Here is a 5,971-nt window from a genome sequence, read left to right on the forward strand (position 1 = left end):
GATCCATGGCTCTGCAAGGAGAAAGAAATAGCATGAGACCTAAGGGTCTAATGGGAAAAAAAGAATTTCCAGCAATTCGGAGCTATGAGTTACCCCTCTGCTATGTGTGCTCTCTGGGCTTGAGTCCACTTTCCCTGGGATTCTGTATGTACTGCAGGGAGAACATGTCACAGACTTTTTGGAGGAGAAAAGGAGTATTTTGTTCCAACTGTTCTTACTGTGTTATCTTAGTAAATACCCCTCTCTCAAAAGTTACTTAAGGCTGTCTGACTAAAGTGATTCTCAACAGATAATATTGAGGAAAACATACCAATGGTGGGGCTCAAACCCAGTAGCATCAAAGCAGGGGTCCATGAACTTGCTTAAAAAATTTTTTTTGACAACCTTATTTCTATATAATTGCTTTCCTTTGTAATCCTAAACATTTAAAAACATTATTCTGGGAAAGTGTACATAGTCCTTCAACAGACTGCCAAAGGGGTCCATGGCATTAAAAAGGTTAAGAACTCCCTGACATTAGAGAATCACCTCTGATTCTTGAGGAGGGAAAGATATCAAATTGTTCTGGAAGCTACCCAAGACTCATTTGTGATAGAGGGAGTTGGGATGTTTCCTCAAAGCTTACATGGGCTACTCATGTGGTCATACGTCATGGGCTACATTTGTTGTGTATTACATCAGCGCACAATACAGTTGGTATTCTGTAATAATTGGGCCTGAGGAAGAAAATGAGATAGGGTGGGAAAGCAAACAATTTCCTTAGCTAGAGCCACCTTTTCTAACCCCATGGCTGTGGGAATCTACGTTCTCTGACAATTATTCTTCCACACTGACCACAGTTGCCTGTGGCCTTGGAGTCAGGCTGAAAACCTACTAGATGACATCTTTTCTCCCTTGAAATTACTGAAAGTCCTGCCCTAGAGCTAGCAGCAGGGAGGAATGGGTGAACTAGGGTCATGCAAGTCTCTCGTGGCCTTAACCTTCTTCAGCTGCTTCTCTAGCTTTCCCCACAAACATTTGCCCTCATGGCCTCAGTCTCCCAGGAGCCAAATGACTCCGACTGCCAATCCCTAGAGAGGCAGGGAATCACGTCATAGGTTGGGCGTGTTCTGTGAAGTGCCTCCTACAGCATAGCCTTAATAAATATTAAATAGCAACAATCATGAATTCTTGACCCTTCTCCTAGACTGATGGTCAAGGCTTCCTGCCCCACTTGGCCAAATTGCAAAGCAGACTAAAGTTGTTTGCACACAGAAACGTCTGGATTGGTATTAGTAATTGAGCTGCATTGAAAGAAACCCTGATAAACTGAGAAGTTGCAGAAAAATCTTCACCTTATTGTAGCTGGATATCTCAACATCTGCAATGGTGTCATTTATGAAGCCATCAGTATTCACAAGAGATCATTTCAGGAAGGATAGTTGTCTAGTACCACCAGAATTGGGGCTGGGGCCTCCTCCCTTCTAGGGTCTGGTTTATTTTTATAGGGAATCATGAACAGAGTCATAGAATCTGATCATGGGAAAAGACCTTAGGAATCATCTGCTCTAACAATCAACCAAGGCAAAAATCTCATGAATAGTATCTCTGACAGATTGTTCTAGAACTAGATCTACCAGCCAATAAACATTTATCAAGTGTCCACTGTATGCCAGGCACTTAGCTAAGTAAACATTAGGAATACAAAGCAATAGTAAAAACAGTCCCTGACCTCAAGAAGCTTCCATTTCATCAGAGGAGACAACATGTACATACATAGGGGGGAGGTGTGTATATAGATACATACATAATGTGAATACATATATACATGTATATGTATTTAGTGAGGTGTGGGGGGTGGAATGAGGAAGGCTGTAAGAACTACTAAGAATCAGGAAAGACTTTACACAGCATCTTGATGATACTTAGGATTCTAAGAGGCTGAAATGAAAAGGGTCGCCATTTTAGCCATGAGAAATATCCAATGCAAAAGCACAAAGACAGGAGATAGAGCATTGTGCCTGAGAAACAATACCAAGAACTGTGTGACCTTGAACAAGTCCTTTCATTTCTCTTGGCTTCACTTTACTTATCTGTAAAGTGGGTATAAAAATAGCAGCTAACCTTTCTGGAGTATTTTAAAGATTTACAAAGAGCTTTCCTCACAACAACTCTGTAAGGTGTCATTAATCCCATTTTACAAATAAGGAAACTGAGGCTCAGAAAAATGAAGTGGCTTGGCCCAACTCACAGAGCTAGTAAAGATCAGAGCCCAGACTTCAAACCAGGTCTACCAACAACACTGGTCATACCACCATGTTGCCTTTCCCCATAGTGATACAATTATGGATAGGGACTGAACACGTAGTTTCACTGATAAAGGGAAATTGAGGAGGAGAAAGCTCCCTCTACCAATGCAGGCCATCACCCTCTCTGAAGCTTAGTCTCAGTTGCCTGGGGCACTAAGGAGTTAAGTGACTTACCCAAGGTCACATAGCCAGTTTGTGTAGGTCGAGGTAGGATGTGTCAGGTATGACTGTCCATTTCTAAAAGGATTGAGTTTCTGTTATTGGACACTTTGTATGCAGTTGTTTTGGCTGTTTCCCTCTTTATGTTGAGAGTTCTTCCTAAGAGGGTCAGTGATTCAGTTCCTTACAGGTGTGAGTCCTCTGAAGGGGTAAGTAGGTGCCAAGTTTAGAGAGTATGGGAGGCGGGGGAAGTAAGTAAATGGATGTTGGGGCCATGGAAAAGCCTGGACACCACCCCCAACCCAGTACCCCCATATCCCCTCACTGTCTCAACTAGGATCTAGTCACAAGCCATGCCCAGATGTTATAGTACAACTGAGTCAGTCTTCTGTTAGTGCTCTACATCTCATTACCAATAGAGGGCACCCCCTTGGTTCTGCTTATACCACTTGGCCTGGCTGCTACCTCAATACACGTTCTTTAACCTGCGGCTGGCTGACTCCTGCTGCCTGAGAGAAGGAAAGGAAGAGTATAAGGCAATGCAGTGTCTTTGAATCATGTCAATCATTTTGACAGCAGTTGACATTTATATATAACTTCAACATTTGCAAAGTCTTTTCCGTTCATCAGCTCATGTAGTCCTCCTGACAACCCTATGAGCTATTTGATGCAGGTGTTACTATCTCCATTTTAGAGATGAGGAAACTGAGGCTTAGAGAAAAGTAGTAACTAGCATAGGGCCACTTGCGTTTTGCCCCAGGGTGCCAACAAAGAGGAGTGCATTTTCTCCACATGGCAAGCACTCGAGGTCATGTGAAGCTATAGGAAGAAACCCACACATCACCATTCCCATGATGGTTATTGTAAGGAATAAGCAAGCTCTGAACTCGCCATCACCAAAGGTATTTCTGCTGTTTTTCTTCTCTCCTGAGGCCAATTCTCAAATCACGAGGATGGTGTGATGGCACCCAACTTCAGAGGGCTATCCATTGGCCAGCTGGCCTAGGGACCCACAGAACAACAGACACTGAGGATCAGCAGAGAAGGTGGCCTACCCTAACCTTGGGGTCCATCCTTTCCACCCGTCACCTACCCCTGCTTACTTGAACTCACCCCAGTTACCAGAATTGCAAGTTATAGCTGTGGCTTAGGGATGTCAAGGTACTTGCTCATGGTATCACAGCTAGTAGTTTATTACAGGCAGTCTGACTCCATGTCTCTCCTGCCTCCAATATACCATATTATCATAGAAATGCTCTGTGACTAATGCTTTGATGGATTCATGATCTCATTAGAAGGCTTACTCATTCTACTAATGCAAATCAACAGTCTCTCAATGCTTTCTCATCTTGTGTGATTCTAAGACATGTAGAGTTTGGGCTCACTCACCCAACCCACACCAGCACTTTCAAATTGGGTCCCCCGAGCAATTCTGGCTACATCTCCTAGCAGGTTTCTAGAATGACCTTCAAGGGACCCAAGTTATTTTTCTAATGATGTTGATCACAAACCCCCAATAAGTGTCTTCCCTCAAATATCATCAATTGATCATCTAACCAGTTAGTTTCTTCCCAATATCAATTAGTTGGTTGATATCTCCTCAACATCAATTAACCAATTACGAACAAATAGCTTTTACAAAGGAGTATCTACTAAGTAAATATAGCAAGGACAGAAGTACAAACCCATCCTTCCCAACCCTCCAAAACTATGGCACACTCTTCCCTCAACACATCTACTCAGCTCAAGGGAGAACAGGTTCAAACTTTGTTGTTGTTCAGCCACTTTCACTCATATGTGGCTCTTTGTAACCCCATTTGGGGTTTTCTTGGCAAAGACATTGGAGTGGTTTGCCATTTCCTTCTCCAGCTCATTTTACAGATGAGGAAACTGAGGCAAACAAGGTTAAATGACTTTCCCAGAGTCACACAGGTAGTAAGTATCTGAGAACAAATTTGAACTCATGAAAATGAGTCTTCCTGACCAGTCCCAGCACTCTATCCACTGGACTACCTAGCTGCCCAAGTTCAAACTTAAACTCAACTGAAAACATAACCTTAAAGTTCATTTCCAGTGGGTGCATAAACTATGGACAAATCACTGCCTTTCTTGCAGAACACTATATCTCAGCCGCTGGTTTGATTCACTGCTGGGCGGGATCAAGGAGGTTCCTCCTCAGGATTGGTTCCTCGATATCCTGGGCTGCTGCAGTGACCAGCAGACGCTGCCATGGATTCCAATCACTGGATCTCTAGCGGCTTTTCCAGCCTTCTGGAATTAACCAGGTCAAAACTCAGTCCATCATTTTCTAGTTCTCAAAAAGCTGAGATTACAAATAAACACATCAGAGAGAAAAACGAAACAAGCAACACGATGCATTCATGTCCCTGTGGTGATCTGAATGGAGAAATAAGGCACCCAGCAGCAAATTGTGACCATTTCCACTAGTATAACTTCTTTCACTACCTGGATGCTTACAACAGGTATTGCCTTACTCATCACCAGGGAAAAGAGCTTTCATTTTTAGAGTCGTTTGTATGCACATTCGGTTATAGTTCAGCAGGCAAATAACAGATTTTTTTTTTTGTCACCCCACAGTAAAGCTGATGATAAAGTCATGGGATACCTGTGCATGCACTGAGTCAGGGAAGAGTGCCTTCATTACCCACCACCAGAAGCAAGCTTACCAATCCTCTACGTGGATACACACCAGGTACAGCATACTGCACAAGCTCTAAGGACTGGGTCCTCATTGGCCATCTCTGCCATAACTGTTCTTTCTACAAATCCTCTATACCTATCCAAAATCACGGAGACCCTTCTTAGAATCCCTTAATAGTTTACAAATGCAAGTGTCAAACTTGGGTTGTTTATCTATTGTTATGCATTCTTATTACATGATTGATCCACATCCTTTTCTACTCATACACATCCTCCAAGATGTCCCGTCATGTTCCTTATTGGTTATAAGTTGTTATTCATGATATGCCACACCCTGCTTATACCCATGGTGCTGCCTATGGGCTAGTTGTACAATTCACCTTTCTGAGATTCTGGTCTATAGCTTGCCTGGCATCAGTGGGAGAACACTATGTTATTATGGTGCTTCTGGAGCAAACTGTTTGGCATCACTGAAGATGTCTTTTTCCTAACATGAAACAGCTCAATCTCCTCTTCCTGTTCAATTCTATGATCAGCTTACTGGTCTGTAGAGCTAACTGGCAAAGTGTGCAAAACTAATTTCTCACGTTTTTCCCCAAGTGGATGGTTTAGCCTGACCTCTTTCACACTGCTGTGAACTACATTAAGGAGGCTTTGTGGTGTTCTGGGGATGATTTCGATTAGTAGGAATGGAAAGGAAAGAGATAAGCATTTATATTGTGCCTACTATGTGCCAGGCATTGTGCTAAGTACTTTATGTTATCTCATTTAATACAATGTCATTTGCAAATGGGGCAAACAGGAGGAGCTGGAGAATTTCTCCATTGATAGGCAATATTCTTTTTATAAGTACTCTGTAAGAT

This window comes from Phascolarctos cinereus, unplaced genomic scaffold (assembly GCF_003287225.1).
Source record: "Phascolarctos cinereus isolate Bilbo 61053 unplaced genomic scaffold, phaCin_HiC Scaffold_9;HRSCAF=440, whole genome shotgun sequence".
NCBI classification, from domain to species: Eukaryota; Metazoa; Chordata; class Mammalia; order Diprotodontia; family Phascolarctidae; genus Phascolarctos; species Phascolarctos cinereus.